This window comes from Bos indicus x Bos taurus, chromosome 25, assembly GCF_003369695.1.
Source record: "Bos indicus x Bos taurus breed Angus x Brahman F1 hybrid chromosome 25, Bos_hybrid_MaternalHap_v2.0, whole genome shotgun sequence".
Lineage (NCBI taxonomy): Eukaryota > Metazoa > Chordata > Mammalia > Artiodactyla > Bovidae > Bos > Bos indicus x Bos taurus.
In genome coordinates this window covers 8,437,584-8,455,051 of record NC_040100.1, presented here as the reverse complement: position 1 = coordinate 8,455,051, position 17,468 = coordinate 8,437,584, and the positions used below count along the sequence as shown (strand labels likewise).

The window sequence follows — 17,468 nt, the reverse complement described above, 5'->3', positions numbered from 1 at the left end:
TAAAGAAAATGTCCTGTGACCAAAATTGAATTAAATTAAAACCAGTAATGATAACAAATCCACGAAAAATGTATTTGGAAATTAAACATCATGTTTCTTAATAATCCATAGATTAAGGAAGGAATTACAGGGGAGCTTAGAAAAGATTTTGAATTGATAAAAATAATATGAAATATTATTTTATAATAATGAAAATACAACACATCAAAAGTTGTGGTATTCAACTAAAACAGTGATTAGAGAGAAATTTATAGTTTTAATGCTTATATTAGAGAGAGAGAGAAAGGTTTAAAATAGGTGACCCAGATTTTTATCTTTAGAAGCTAGAAAAAGAATACAAAGATTAATCCAAAGTGAACAAAAAGAAACAAATAATAAAGATAAAAGCAAAAATCAATCAAATAGAGAACAAATGTAGAGTAAATTAACAAAGCTCAAAGTTGCTCATTAGAAAGATTAATAAAATTGATAGTAATCCTAGCTAGGTGGATAAAGAACAAAAGAGGTGTTCTCACTGCAGAGTCTATACATATTAAGAACATAAGGAAATTAACCAATGGGTCAGAAAAGATGTAACAAGGAACATTAGAAAACACTCTGAGATGAATGAAAATGAAAACATACTTCACTAAAACTTATGGGTTGCCACTAAAGTAGTACTTACAGGGAATAATACGCATAACTATATGTCAACAAAATAGATAAGCAGAATTAACACATTCCTAGAAGGACACAGACTACCGAAACTGACTCAAGACTAATTTGAAACTCTGAATAGGTTTATGACAAGAGATTGAATTAGTAATCAAAAGCCACCCACAGGGAAAAGCTGAGTCCCAGATGACTTCACTGGTGAATTTCACCCAACATTTAAAGAAGAAGTAATATCAATTCTTCACAAATTCTTCCAAGAAATAGAAAATGAGGAAACACTTTCCAACCCATTCTATGAGGTCAGTATCAGCCTGCTACCAAAATTAGACAAAAATATCACAAGAAAAGAAAATTGCATACCAATATCTCTTATAAATATAGACACAAAAATTCTCAACAAAATGCTAGCAAACTGAATCTAGTAGCATAAGAAAATTATTATACACCATAACCAAGCAGGACTTATCCCAAGAAGGCAAGGTCATTTTAACATAAAAAATTAATCAATGTAATACACCATATCAATAGAATAAAGGGCAGAAACACGATCATCTCATAAATACAGGAAAAGCATTTGACAAAACTCAACACCTCCATGAAAAACCACTCAAAACCTAGGCAGATAGTTCCTCACCTGATAAAGGGCATCTACAAATAACCCACAGTTAACAATGTACTTAATAGTGAAAGACTGAATGCTTTCTCCCTAAGATCAGAAACAACCAAGGGTGTCTGTTCTCATCGCTTCTATTAGACATTTTGCTGGAGATTCTATCCAGGGCAACTCGGCAAGAAAAAGAAATAAAGGGAAGCCAGACTGGAAAGCAAGAAATAAAAGCATCTCCATTTGTGGATTACATGACATTATATATAGAAAACCCTAAATAACACAACACACACACACACACACACACAACTAGAGCTAGTAAATGAGTTCAGGATACAAGAGCAATATTAAATACAAAAGTTATATTTCTGGGAATTCCATGGTGGTCCAGTGGTTAGGACTTCACCTTCACTGCCAAGGGCACAGGGTCAATCCCTGATTGGGGAACTAAGGTCCCACACTCTGGATGGTATGTCCCAGCAGGTGGGGGGGAGATTATTTATTTCTACACACTAAGGAGTGAACAATCTGAAAATGAAATTTAAAAATAATTCCATTTACAGTAGCATCAAAGAGAATACAATAACCAGGAATACATTTAACCAAGGAGGTGAATGAATTATATACTGAAAGTTACAAAATATTATGTTCTTTTTATTTTATAAAACATTGTTTAAAGAAATTTAAAATGACCTAAATAAATGGAAAAACATTCCATGTCTATGGGTTGGAGACTTATTATTGTTACGATGACAACATTCCAGAAGTTGATTTACTAGCAGAATACCAGGTGGCTTTTTTGCAGAAATTGACAAGCTGACTCTAAAATTCATATGAAAATTCAAAGGGCCCAGAATAGCCAAAAAGGAAGAAAAAAAATTGGAGGACTAACACTTCCTGATTTCAAAATTACTACAAACTAATCAAGATAGTTTGATACTGGTATAAAGATCAATGTATAGATCTGTGGAATAGAATTAACAGCCCAGAAATAAATCGTCATATTTACAGTCAAGGGCTTCCCTGGTAGCTCAGCTGGTAAAGAATCCACCTGCAATGCAAGAGACCCCGGTTCGATTTCTGGGTTGGGAAGATTGCCTGGAGAAGGGATAGGTATGCACTCTGGTATTCATGGGCTTCCCTGGTGGCTCAGATGGTAAAGAATCTGCCTTCAAGGCGGGAGACCTGGATTCGATCCCTGGGTTGGGAAGATCCTCTGGAGGAGGGCATGGCAACCCACTCCAGTATTCTTGCCTAAAGAATCCCATAGACAGAGCAGCCTGGCGGACTGCAGTTGATAGGATCATAAAGAGTGGGACACGACTGAGTGACTAAGCACACAGGACACTTACAGTTAATTGATTTTTGACAAAAGTACCAAGTCTGTTCAATGGGAAAGAACAGGCTTTTCAACAGATGGTACTGGGACAGCTGGATATCCATACGCAAAAGAAAGAAATTGAACGCCTACCTCATACTATATGCAAAAACTAACTCAAAATGAATGAGAAACCTAAACATAAGAGCTAAAACTATGAAACATAGGAAGGAAACATAGGGGTAAATCTTCTGGATTTGGCAATGGGTTTTTAGACATGGCACGAAAAGCACAGGGCTTCCATGGCGGCTCAGTGGTAAAGAGCCAATGCAGGAGACACCGGTTCAACAGTTCAGTCCTTGATCTGGGAAGATCCCAAATGCCATAGGGCCACAACCATTGAGCCTGTGCTCTAGAGCCCAGGAACTGCAATTACCGAGCCTCCGTGCTACAACTATTGAAGCCCACTTACCCCAGAGCCTGTGCTCTACAACCATAGAAGCCACAGCAAAGAGAAGCCTGCACACCACAACGAGAGAGTAGACCCTGCTTGCCACGAGAGAAAAGCCTGTGCAGCAAAGATACAGCACAGCCAAAAATAAATAAATAAAATTATATTTAAAAAAGCACAAGCCACCAAAGAGAAAACAGATAGATTGAACTTCATTAGCATGTAAAAGTTTGTGCTGTGAAGAACACTATCAAGAAAGTGAAAAGACCAGGGAACTATAGGCAATATCTTGTAATAACCTATAATGGAACATAATCTGAAAAATAATGTATGTGTGTGTGTATAACTGAATTGCCTTGCTGTGTACCTGAGACATACTTCAATAAAATATGTATACTAAGAAAACAAGCAAATAAATAAAAAAGGAAAGGGAAAAGACAACTTACAGAAAAGGATAAAATATTTGTGAATCATACATCTGATAAGGGACTTGGACCTCAAATATGTAAAGAACTTTTATAACTCAATAATAAAGAGACAAATAACCTGATTAAAAATAGACAAAGGATCTGAACAGATGTTTTTCCAAATAAGGTACTGAAATGACCGATAAGCATGTGATAAGATGCCCAACATCATTAGTCATGAGAGAAATGCAATTCAAAACCACAATGAGATAGCACTTCATACTGACTGTAATGGTTCTAATCAAAAACACAGATAAAAATAGGTGTTATGGGGATGTGGGAAAAATTGAACCTTCATGCAGTGCTGGTAGCAATGTAAAATGGCACTGCCATTTTGGAAAACAGTCTGGCAGTTCTTCAAAAGGTCAAGCATACAACCCAGCGATTTTTCTCTAAGGTATATAACAAGAGAAATGAAGACATACATCAACACAAAACTTTGACATAATGTTTAGAGCATTATTTATAATAGGTCCAAAGTGGAAACAACCCAACATCTATCAACTGATGAATCGTTAAATAAAATGTAGTAGGGATTCCCATGTGGCTCAGTGGTAAAGAATCCTTCTGCCAAGGAAGAGACGCAAGCACGATCCCCGGGTCAGAAAGATCCCATGGAGGAGGAAATGGCAACCCACTCCAGTATTCTTGCCTGGGAAATCCCATGGACAGAGGAGCCTGGTGGGCTATAGTCCATGGGGTCACAGAGTCAGACATGACTTAGTGACTCAACAACAACAAATACCCATGTAATTGAATACTGTTATTCAGGTGCTAAGTCGTGTCTGACTCTTTTTGACTCCATGGACTGCAGCCTGCTAGGCTTCCCTGCCCTTCACTATCTCCTGGAGTTTGCTCAAACTCATGTCTATTGAGTTGGTGATGCCATCCAATCATCTCATCTTCTGTCACCCCCTTCTCCTCTTGCCCTCAATCTTTCCCAGCACCAGGGTCTTTTCCAATGAGTCAGCTCTTCATATCAGGTGGCCAAAGTATTGGAACTTCAGCTTCAACATCAGTCCTACCAATGAATATTCAGGGTTGACTTCCTTTAGGATTGACTGGTTTGATCTTCTTGCTGTCCAAGGGACTCTCAAGAGTCTTCTGCAGCACCACAGTTTGAAACATTATACATGTTTCAGTGTATCAATTCTTCAGTGCTCAGCTTTCTCTACCTCTAACTCTCACATCCCTAGGTGATTACTGGAAAAACCACAGCTTTGACTATACAGACCTCTGTTGGCAAAGTGATATCTCTGCTTTTTAATACACTATCCAGGTTTGTTATAGCTTTTCTTCCAAGGAGCAAGCATCTTTTAATTTTGTGGCTGCAGTCACCATCCACAGTGATTTTGGAGCCCAAGACAATGAAATCTATCACTGTTTCCACTTTTTCACCATCTATTTGCTGCGACGTGATGGAACTAGTGGCCATGATCTTCATTTTTTGAATATGGAGTTTCAAACCAGCATTTTCACTCTCCTCTTTCACCCTCATCATGAGGCTCTTTAGTTCTTCTTCGCTTTCTGCCCTTAGAGTGGTATCCTCTGCATATCTGAAGTTGATACCAATAATAATCATAGCTGTCTGTATATATTTTTTGAAATATGTGTGGTACTAGGAAAATCATAAGACCAACTGTTCTATCAGTAAAGATTTTATTCTTTGATAAAGAAAAAAGAAAAATAAATTCGTATTTCCTAGCTCTGTCCACTGAAAAGGCCCAGAAAAATGACCACTTACGGGCAATGAGCAATCCTAAGAGGCCCAGAATGTGGTCTCTAAATACTATTTCCCACTAAAGAAACCAGAGAACTTTGAAGAAAATGACTTATTTCAGTTCTGGGATTGGAAATATCCAAGATAAGCAAAAAAGCAAAGATGACTGCAATTGTGCTAAAGGGGAGCAGGAGTCAAAGTGGAGAGGGCCTCACTGACTAAAGATTGGACAATTTGAAATGCATCAAAAATTATGAACTGCTACGGATTAAAACAAAAAATATGGTCAAATTTGTGAGTTCACAGTGGCACTTAAAAAATAAAGCTTCAGGCTTCCCTGGTGGCTCAGTGGTAAAGCATCTGCCTGCCAGTGTAGGAGACACAGGTTCAATCCCTGATCCAGGAAGATCCCACATGCCACGGATCATCCAAGCCCATGCACCACAACTGCTGAGCCTGTGCCCTAGAGCCCAGGAGCTGCAGCTACTGAGCCACGTGCCACAAATGCGGAAGCCCGCGAGCCCCGGAGCCTGTGCTCTGCAACATGAGAAGCCACCGCAAAAAGCCCTCGCACCACAGCTAGAGAGTAGCCTCCACCCTCCGCAACTAGAGAAAAGCCCACACAGCATTGAAGACCCAGCACAGCCAAAGCTAAAATAAAATAAACAAATAAAATAATCTAAAAAATGTAAAACTTCATCAGTTACTCTATTAGTTTCTTAGAGTTGCTGTAACAAAGTGTCACAAACTGGGAGGCTCGAAACAAGAGGAATGTTTTGTCTCCTTGTTCTGGAGGCCAGTTGTCCAAAATGAAAGTGTTGGCAGGTCCACACTCCAACCTGTAGGGAGGACTCCTTCCTTGCCTCTTCCAGCTTCTGGTGTTTGCCGGCACTCCTTGGTACCCCTCGGGTTGCTGGAGTGTCACTTCGCTTCCACCACCACATGGCCATCTTCTCCCCTTCCCTTGAGGACCCCAGTCACATTGGATTAAGGGCTTGTCCTAGGGTTAGCAACAACCTTATTTCCAAAAAGGGCTTCCCTTGGGGCTCAGCTGGTAAATAAACCACCTGCAGTGCCAGAGACCTGGGTTCCATCCCTGGGTTAGGAAGATCCCCTAGAGAGGGGAGGGCTACCCAATCCAGTATTCTGGCCTGGAGAATTCCATGGACTGCAAACAGTCGGACATGACTGAGTGACTTTCACTTTATTTTATTTTTGTGTGTGTGTGTGTAATAAAGTTTTATTAAAGTATAAAGGAGATAGAGAAAGCTTCTGACATAGGCATCAGAAGGGGGTAGAAAGAGTACCCGCTTGCTAGTGTTAACAATGAAGTTATATAATCCAAAGAATGTCTGGAGGTTGTAAAGACCTCATCAGACCTACTCCCATGATTTACATTTTAAGATAACACTGTCCTCAAGCAGGATACATCCTTGTAAAGACCAGGTCTACTCCCATAATTTACATTTTAAGATAACAGAAGGTTTAATCCAGAGACTGTCCTTAGGCAGGATACATTATTGTTATATAATCCTAAGGAATGTGGAGAAAGAAAAAAAAGTTTGTCCTTTCTTCCTCCTTGAGAATTCCAGACCCCTCTCTCCTTGGGGACCCCTAGACTCCCTATCAACCTGCCTAGGAAATGACTCTCTCATTCTCCCCTTTTCTTTTATGTTGCCTAGGGAAAAGGGGCGTCGTTCTTGTTCCATAACTGCTTCTGAGCTGACAAGGGGTGTTGTCCCTAAATTGGTGAGGCAACATATTCTCCTAATCCTCATATTGAGCATATCTGATCCAGGGGCCCCGAATAGTAGTTGGAGGAAGCTACAGCAGTAGCAGGAGTTTGAGCAACCATTTGTAACTTAAAAGCTTTATGCGGCTAGAAACAAATCCAGTTATACAATTACAGATGCAGGCAACATAGTCATTAAAACAAGTTAAAATCGAAATTAAAAGTCACATTATGTCCATAGTTAAAGTGCAACGTGTTGCACCAGTCCATTTTAGGGTTGGTAGATGTCATCAGATGAAGAAGAGGCATCGCATGTGATTGTTGTCGAAGGTATTCACAGACTTGGAGAAAGTCTTTTCCTTGAAGTGGGGATGTCCACCACCGGAAGCCTTCCACTGATGAAGAGGGGAGTGCTCCGCAGACCAGCAGTTAGACCGATTGTGGAATGCAGCATAGGAGTGAGCCCAGGACAGGAAGACATTGTCTTGAGGATCAAATGGCAGACTCAGGATTTTTGGAGTCAGCAGAAGTAGGCTCACATAGATTATCAGGCCCATCCGCTGCCCTTTGCTTAATTCTAGAGCTCGGGTCAGAGCCACAAGCTCTCTAACTGAGCACTGGTTCCCTGGGGGAAAGATTTTGCTTCCAAAACCTGTTTAGCAGTTACCACGGCGTAACCTGCTTTACACTTTCCATCCCGAACAAAAGAACTGCCATCTGTAAATATTTCCATGTCAGGATCGTCGAATGGGGTATCCTTTAGATCCTCCCGAGCTTTTGGCTGGTCCAGACAGTCCCATTACAGAAGCGGATCAGGAAGAAAGTGGGCCAGGGGCTTCAGAAAGCACAGAATAAGTTGCCCCAGTATCAGGTCTAATTGTAGAACAGTATTATACTTAAAAGACCCTCCAAGTGGCCACCGTTCACCGTCCTCCAATGGATACCATGGCCATGCAGTATCACATAGGAAGACCAGGTACGTCTTCTTTAAGCCCTGGGGATCAAGTCTATCCCAATTTTTCAGGATACAGTTCAAAGGAATGAGGCTGGAATTGTTAGCTCCCATCTTGTCCTGAAGGATCCCGGACGAGCCCCCAAGATGAAAGGGTGCTGTTGAATCACGCGAAGACACCAGGATTCTTGGCCCCCGGAGGAGAAGAATTCAAACCGGGGCCAGAGACAAGGCTTGATTTCTCAGAGCTTTTGTGTAATAAGGTTTTATTAAAGTATAAAGGAGATAGAGAAAGCTTCTGACATAGGCATCAGAAGGGGGCAGAAAGAGTACCCCGACTTTCACTTTATTTTCAAAACAGCTCACATTACAAGGTTTGGGGGGTTAGAACTTGAACATATCTTTTGGGCAGTGGGATACAATTCAACCCCTAACAGTCATTTAAGGGATGAGGAAAAAAGGAAAAAACTCACCCAGAAAACTAAAGAAAAAAAAAAACCAAAAAAACGAATCAAGTAATTAATCTGGCTTTCCTGTGCAAACTGTATCCAGGGCAACCGAGTAGTTGCCAAGGGAACCTTCCCCTCCATGAATTTCACCTAATAAATAAGAAAGAAATGATGAGATCATAATGTTCCATTTTTCAACCTCTTAATGAAATAATGGATCCAGGCAAAAATCATTTCGTTCAATATCACGAAGAGAGAGAAAGACAGGGGCATGAGATTCCTCCTAATGGAAGGTCACAGTGACCCCAGGAAGTAGTCTTTGCAAAACACTTAAAGCTGAAACAGATTAAGCCACTAACCATAGGTTTCCGGGAACTAGAGGGGACAGAGGGATACATTAAATATTAATAGCACCCCAGGTAGTCGATCTGCCATGTAGGAACTTTACAGGGTCAACAACCCAGTCTCTTCAAGCAACAAATTCCAAGGGAAAAAAATAAAGAAGGAGGGAGGACAAACAGTAGTTGACGGAAGAAGAGACTTAAAAGACACATCACCACTGCGATGTGTGGACCTTGCTTAGATACTGATTCAAATAAACCAACTGTAAAAGATATATGCATGGATGCATATAGATTAAGGGCTAACGGGAAATCTGACACACAGACTGGCCATCTGATGACGTTCAGGAATGATTAATTATTTGCAGAGACATGAACAGACCTAAAGATTGTCATGCGAAGTCAGAGAAAGACAAATATCATATGATATTGCTTATATGTAGAATCTAAAAAAAATGGTACAAATGGGCCTGTTTACAAAACAGAAATGGAGGCACGGATGCAGAAAACATCTGCGTGAAGGGGAGAGGTGGGGAGGAATAAATTAGGATGATGGGATTGACATACACACACTATATATAAAATAGATATTTAACAAGAACCTACTGTATAGCATGGGAAACTCTACTCAATACATGGGAATAGAATCTAAGAAAGAGTGGATATATGTATATGTATAACTGATCCACTTTGCTGTACAGCAGAAACTAACACACATTGTAAATCAACTATATTCCAATAAAGATTCATTTTAAAAAATCTTTACTTCTCCCAAAAAAGACATATCAACCACTTATGTATGTACCTTGTTAAAATCTTGATAAACCAACTATTAAAAAAAATATTATGGAGTAATTGGATAAATTGGACATGGACTGGACATTTAGTAACATTAATGAATTAATATTTTTTTTAGCTATAATAGTATTATAGTTGTGCTTTTACAGAGAGTCCTTATATTTTTTACACAATATTTACAGCTGAAATGATATGATGTCTGGGAATGGCCTCAAGACACTACAGACTGGAGAGGGGGTGAGATGGAAAGACACACATATGAAGTTTGATGTCATAAACTGACGATTGTTGAGCTGGGTGGTGAGTAACTGAAAGCTCACTCTGCTCTTCTCTCTATTTTTGCACATGTTTAAAATATTCCATAATACAAAGGAAGACAAAAGCAATACAGTACTTAGCGATAAAAATATTGCAAAAATAAACAGTATGGAAGTTTTGTAGATGTCACAGATGCTTGCTTCTGGCTTGTGATAAGATTTCCAATGATGACGTCATACACAGTTTCCAAAAGTGCTCTATTAAAATCCTGAGACATCCTAAATATGTATGTGCTGTGGATGTACTGCAGCTACCCTCCTGAAAGATTTAAAATACTGCTCTAGATATACACACGTTGGAATAAAACTGTTGCATGAAATGTGAGAGTGAGGGAAGCAGTATTCTTGATCAGTATATTCTTTCCTATGAAGGGTGCAGCTACATGGAAATTAAGGATTGTAAGAAAGAGAGAGTAAAAGAGACTTAAGAAGCATTGCTGTGTTGGAATAAAATTGTTGCATGAAATGTAAGAGTGGGGGAAGTAGTATTCTTCAGTTCAGTTCAGTTCAGTCGCTCAGTCGTGTCCGACTCTTTGCGACCCCATGAATCACAGAACGCCAGGCCTCCCTGTCCGTCACCATCTCCCGAAGTTCAGTCAAACTCACATCCATCGAGTCAGTGATGCCATCCAGCCATCTCATCCTTTGTCATCCCCTTTTCCTCCTGCCCCCAAGCCCTCCGAGCATCAGAGTTTTTTTCAATGAGTCAACTCTTCGCATGACGTGGCCTAAGTACTGGAGTTTCAGCTTTAGCATCATTCCTTCCAAAGAAATCCCAGGGCTGATCTCCTTCAGAATGGACTGGTTGGATCTCCTTGCAGTCCAAAGGGACTCTCAAGAGTCTTCTCAACACCACAGTTCAAAAGCATCAGTTCTTTGGCGCTCGGCTTTCTTCACAGTCCAACTCTCACATCCATACATGACCACAGGAAAAACCATAGCCTTGACTAGACGGACCTTTGTTGGCAAAGTAATGTCTCTGCTTTTCAATATGCCATCTAGGTTGGTCATAACTTTCCTTCCAAGGAGTAAGCGTCTTTTAATTTCATGGCTGCAGTCACCATCTGCAGTGATTTTGGAGCCCAGAAAAATAAAGTCTGACACTGTTTCCACTGTTTCCCCATCTATTTCCCATGAAGTGATGGGACCGGATGCCATGATCTTCATTTTCTGAATGTTGAGCTTTAAGCCAACTTTTTCACTCTCCTCTTTCACTTTCATCAAGAGGCTTTTTAGTTCCTCTTCACTTTCTGCCATAAGGGTGGTGTCATCTGCATATCTGAAGTTATTGATATTTCTCCCGGCAATCTTGATTCCAGCTTGTGCTTCTTCCAGCCCAGTGTTTCTCATGATGTACTCTGCATATAAGTTAAATAAACAGGGTGACAATATACAGCCTTGACGTACTCCTTTTCCTATTTGGAACCAGTCTGTTGTTCCATGTCCAGTTCTAACTGTTGCTTCCTGACCTGCATATAGGTTTCTCAAGAGGCAAGTCAGGTGGTCTGGTATTCCCATCTCTTGAAGAATTTTCCACAGTTTATTGTGATGCACACAGTCAAAAGCTTTGGCACAGTCAATAAAGCAGAAATAGATGTTTTTCTGGAACTCTCTTGCTTTTTCAATGATCCACAGGATGTTGGCAATTTGATCTCTGGTTCCTCTGCCTTTTCTAAATCCAGCTTGAACATCTGGAAGTTCACGGTTCACGTATTGCTGAAGCCTGGCTTGGAGAATTTTGAGCATTACTTTACTAGCGTGTAAGATGAGTGCAATTGTGTGGTAGTTTGAGCATTCTTTGGCATTGCCTTTCTTTGGGAGACATTGTACAGGAGACAGGGATCAAGACCATCCCCATGGAAAAGAAATGCAAAAAAGCAAAAAGGCTGTCTGAGGAGGCCTTACAAATAGCTGCAAAAGGAAGAGAAGTGAAAAGAAAAGGAGGAAAGGAAAGATATAAGCATCTGAATGCAGAGTTCCAAAGAATAGCAAGAAGAGATAAGAAAGCCTTCCTCAGCGATCAATGCAAAGAAATAAAGGAAAACAACAGAATGGGAAAGATTAGAGATCTCTTCAAGAAAATTAGAGATACCAAGGGAACATTTCATGCAAAGATGGGCTTGATAAAGGACAGAAATGGTATAGATCTAACAGAAGCAGAAGATATTAAGAAGAGGTGGCAAGAATACACAGAAGAACTGTACAAAAAAGATCTTTATGACCAAGATAATCACGATGGTGTGATCACTCACCTAGAGCCAGACATCCTGGAATGTGAAGTCAAGTGGGCTTTAAAAGCATCACTACGAACAAAGCTAGTGGAGGTGATGGAATTCCAGTAGTATTCTTAGTCAGTATATTATTTTCTATAATAAATACAACTACATGAAGATGAAATATTATAAGAAAGAGAGACCTAAGAAGCATTGCAACTGAGTGTACTGTGTGGGCCTATTCACGGGTCTCACTGGAACGAATCAATGATAAAAAGATATTTTTGAGATAACTGGGAAAACTGATAACTTACGAGATTCTAAAAACTTGTTGATTTTGAAGGATGTTGTAGTAGTCATTATGATTATATCATAATGAAGACTGCCTTTATAATTACATTATCCCCAAAAGCTTTATTTATTAAAGACGTAAAGAAGCAAAACACAAAAGATCACATATTGTATGAAATATTCAGAAAAGTAAACCCAAAGAGACAGACAGCAGATTAGTGGTTAATGGTGAGACTGCTTAATGGGAGTAAGGAGTTTATCTGGGGCTGATGAAAACAGTTTGAAGCGAGACAGAATGCATGGTTGTACATTGTGAATATGCCCAATGCCACTGAATTGTATACACTTCACAATGGTTAATCTTATGTAATCTTTACTTCGATTTCTAAGATATTTATTTATGGCTGTGCTAGGTCTTTGGTTGGAGAAGGCAATGGCACCCCACTCCAGTACTCTTGCCTGGAAAATCCCATGGACGGAGGAGCCTGGTAGGCTGCAGTCCGTGGGGTCGCTAAGAGTCGGGCACGACTGAATCGACGCAGCAGCAGCAGCAGCAGCAGGTCTCTGGTGCTATGTGTGAGCTTCCCGAGTTGTGGCAAGCGGGGGCTACTCTTCGCTGTGGTGCTCAGGCGAGGCGGTGTTCACTGCAGTGGTTTCTCTTGTTTCAGAGCCCGGGCTCTAGGGTACATGGGCTCAGTAGCTGTGGCACTTGGGCCTGCTTGCCCCATGGCATGTGGAATCTTCCTGGACCGGGGATCGAACCTGTGTCTGCTGCATTGACAGGAGCATTCTTAACCTTTGGACCACCAGGGAAGCCCTTATCTCAATTTTTAAAAGAGAAAAAGATGATATGGGAGAGATGAACAGGTGAACACAAAGAAAGTGAGATTGTCCAGGCACTGTTAATGACTGGAGCTAGTGATGGGTACTTGAGGTTTCACTGTACTGTTCTCTTGATGTGATACAAATTTAAAATGTTCTGAAATAGAAAGGTATGTGTGTATGTGTGTGTGTGTGTTTATGAGGAGGATTTCAGTAATAATAAAGCCACTGGTGTCAAAGATTCAGGAAGGCATTTGGAAAAATTAGTTTCATGAAATCAGAGAGTGGGAAGTCCAATATTTGCAAATTAATAAATTGCTATATAATATACATTATAACATGCAGTTTTAAAAATGAGCATATACCTACATTAATAAATAATATTTTATAAATAGTACAAGTATAATATTATAAACAAGCATCATTCTCCCTAAAAGTTTCTATATTCAAGTTGGGAAAAAGACTCTTTATTTTAGGCTTCTTCAGAACTTGGTGTGGTCTTGCTATATCCTAGCATTTAAGCTGTATTTCTGTGATGAACAAGAGGATCTCATCATTAGAAAGAGATCCTTATTCCTGGAGCAGAACTATGTCTGAATATTTCCGCAGAGCCTGGGTGACACGAGACCAACCAAACCGTTTGGCTTCAAGTCCTTGCCCATCAACCACCTCACTTTACCAACTTGGTTTTCATGCTGAATAATTCTGATCTTCCATCCACAAAAAAGGTAAATTCAGGGACTTCCCTGGTGGTCCAGTGGTTAAGACTTCACCTTCCAATATAGGGGGTGCAGGTTTGATCCCTGCTCATAGAGCTAAGACCCCACCCACATGCCTGCAGGCCAAAACATCAGAACATAAAACAGAAGCAGCATTGTAACGAATTCAATAAACACTTTTTAAAAAGTTCGGAAGTCCCCCAATGAAGTCCATGTATTTCGTTAAACACCCCCAAATGAGATTTACCTAGAGCCTGCTTTACCAATACAGGGACCCAGTTCCCCTCGTATTATTCACCTGTCATTTCTGTGTGTTCCTCAAGCGCTGCTTCTCATGACTCAGGTGAATTTCTCAGTTTCTTGCCCTCTGTCCTTCTGACCACATCTGTGTCTTATGAGATGACCATGCCCTGGCTCCCTTTTCTGACAGTATTCTCCACAGCTCTCAGCTTTCTGACTCCCGGAGAAGATACAATTTTTCTTTGACCCCATATATCTCTCAGTTCCCCACAGAGCAGCTGTGATCAGACTGTAACTTCTAACAAAACTAGTATATTGAACGTTGGGCTTCCCTGGTAAAGAATCCTGCCAATGCAGGAGACATGGTGTCGATTCCTGGTCCAGGAAGATCCCACATGCCTCGGAGCAACTAAGCCCGTGAGCCACAACTATTGAGCCTGTGCTCCAGAGCCCAGGAGCCCCAACTACTGAAGCCCAAGTGCCCAAGACCCCTTGCTCCACCACAAGAGAAGTCACTGCAATGAGAAGCCCTCACGCCTCAACTAGAGTAGCTGCTGCTCTCTGCAACTAGAGAAAAGCCCATGCAGCAAAGAAGACCCAGAAATAAAATAAATGAATAAGCATTTAGAAATAGCATATTGGACATTAATGGATAATCCATAGCAGGGTCTGCAGATTTGCTTTTGTAAAAGGCCAAATAATAAACGTTTTAGGCACTGTGGGCCATGGACAATCTGTGTCACATAGTCTTTTTGACTGGTTGTTTGTTTTGACAGCCTTTGAAACATGGAAAGCCCCATCTTAACTCCATGGGCTGCACACAGTGGCCTGCAAGGGATTTGGCTCACAAGCCATCATCTGCTGACCCTGATCCACACCCTCCCAGCTGAGCCTTGGAAGGGACGGCAGCCCAAATCCACAGGGGTCAATCCACCCACAGCCTCCTTTCCAACTCCATTCTTGCCCAACTCCTAGCCTCAGCCCTCGCAGGAGCTGGTTTCTGGAGAAATTGTGTGCGTTAATCAGGATTCTCAGAGAAACAGAACAATAGAGTGTTTATCTATAGCTATATAAACAGAGATAGAGATTTATTTTGAGGAATTGGCTCACATGACTGTACAAGTCCAAAATCTGTAGGACAAGATGGCAGGCTGGAAGTTCAGGCTGATGTCACAGTGTCAAGCCGAAGTTTCACAGGGCAGCAGACGGGAAGCTCAGAGAGGATTTGTGTATTGCAAGGAGAGTTCCTTCTTTCCCAGAATCCTCAGGCTTTGCTCTTAAGGCCTTCAACTGATTGGATGAAGCCCATCACGTTGTAATGCGAAGAGCTGACTCACTGGAAAAGACCCTGATGCTGGGAAAGATTGAGGGCAAGAGGAGAAGGGGATGACAGAGAGATGTGATGGCTAGAGAGCATCACCGATTCAATGGACATGAGTTTGAGCAAACTCAGGAGATGGTGAAGGACAGGGAAGCCCAGTACGCTGCAGTCCATGGGGTCACACAGTTGGACACGACTTAGCAAATGAACAGCAACATCACATTACAAAGAACGATCTGCTTTATTCAGTCACTGATTTAAATGTTAATCATGGCTAGGGACGTCCCTGGTGGTCCAGTGGTTAAGACTCTGCACTCCCAAGGCAGGGGACCAGGTTCGATCCCTGGTCAGGGAACTAGATCCCACATGCCGCAACTAAGAGTTCCCATTGTGTAGCTAAAGATCCTGCATGCTGCAGCAGAGATCGGACGTCCCAGTGCCGCCACTAGGAGCCGGTGCAGCCAAATAAACAAATAAAAGTAAATAAGTATTTTTTTAAATGTTCAGTTAGTTCAGTCACTCAGTCATGTCCGACTCTTTGCGACCCCATGACTCACAGCACGCCGGGCCTCTCTGTCCATCACCAACTCCCGGAGTTCACTCAGACTCAAGTCCATCGAGCCGGTGATGCCATCCAGCCATCTCATCCTCTGTCATCCCCTTTTCCTCCTGCCCCTAGTCCCTCCCTTAACCACATCTAAAAAATACCTCCGCAGCCACATCTAGACAGGAGTTCAACCAACACCTGGGCATCTTAGCCTGGCCAAGTTGACACATAAAATGAACCATTTCATTGCCTGAGCCTCAGAGCGTAGGTTCAGCGGGCCTGAGGCCAGGGAACAGAGAGAGACCTTTGCTCTCCATCAGTCTGAGCCCTGTCTCCCCCACCCCCCACCACCATTTACTGTCCAAGGACTGGCCTCTTTCCAGGTTGTCTTACAATGGAATTTCTACCCCTTCCAGAGGAAACACAGCTCCCACTGACGCTGATAAAGGACACTTCCTTAGTACTGAGTCAGAGTGATGAGATCTTTATTCTCATTTCAGCTGTGCTGTGGGGACTGGTTTTTCACCAGCTTGGAGCCTCCTGCTAGACTCAATACACAGAAGAACCTTGTAGAACAGTGTAGACGTCCAACAGATGTGTGTTACTTTAGCTTTCAGTTCAGTTCAGTCGCTCAGTTGTGTCTGACTCTTTGCGACCCCATGAACTGCAGCACACCAGCCCTCCCTGTCCATCACCAACTCCCGGAATCCACCCAAACCCATGTCCATTGTGTCGGTGATGCCATCCAGAAAATAGCTATGTGATCAGAAAATAGCTTTATTTCGCTAGGTCAGCCCTCCCTCCCCTTGTGCGCCTGAGCTCTGTGTCTTAGTGCCCATGTTTGGCCCAAAGAGCAGTACCGAGGTGTTGGCAGCCTGGGCCCAGAGTGGAAAGTTAGGCTTCCTTTCTAGTAAGGAGAACTTATCACTGACCAGTGTCACACCTGCCAGACACAGTCAGAATTCCATCTATCCTCGAAACGGTTCTAGGTAATTTCGCCTTCAAGCATCTTTGCTGTCGACATCTTTGCCACAAACATTTTTGCTACAAACATTTTCACCACACACCTGTGTGTGCTCAGTCACAGTATTTCCAACTCTTTGTGACCCCATGAACTGTATCCAACCAGACTTGCCATGGAAATCTGTCCATGGGATTTCCCAGGCAAGAATGCTGGAATGGGTGCCCATTTCCTCTTTCAGGGAATCTCCACAACTCAGAGATCAAACCTGCATTGGCAGGCAGATTCTTTACCACTGAGCCATCCAGAAAGCCACCACATCACTAATTGGCTTTGAAAGATAAAATACAGTAAGTCCCCTACATACAAAGGGTTCTGTCCTGAGAGCATGTTCGTTAAGTCCAATTTGTTTCTAAGTCCAACGAAGTTAGCCTAGGTACCAACTAATACAATCAGCTATATATACTGTACTATAATAGGTTTATAATAGTTTTCAAACAAATAATATGTACATAAAAAACAAACAAAAAAATAAAGAAAATATTTTT

General features: G+C 41.5%; 1 non-coding gene across 1 annotated transcript; it reads left to right on the top strand.

The window, feature by feature from the left end:
- Nucleotides 1-15,695: 15,695 nt before the first annotated feature.
- Nucleotides 15,696-15,767, top strand: TRNAG-CCC. Its single transcript has one exon. It is a non-coding gene; the product is annotated as a tRNA-Gly (tRNA).
- Nucleotides 15,768-17,468: the final 1,701 nt, after the last annotated feature.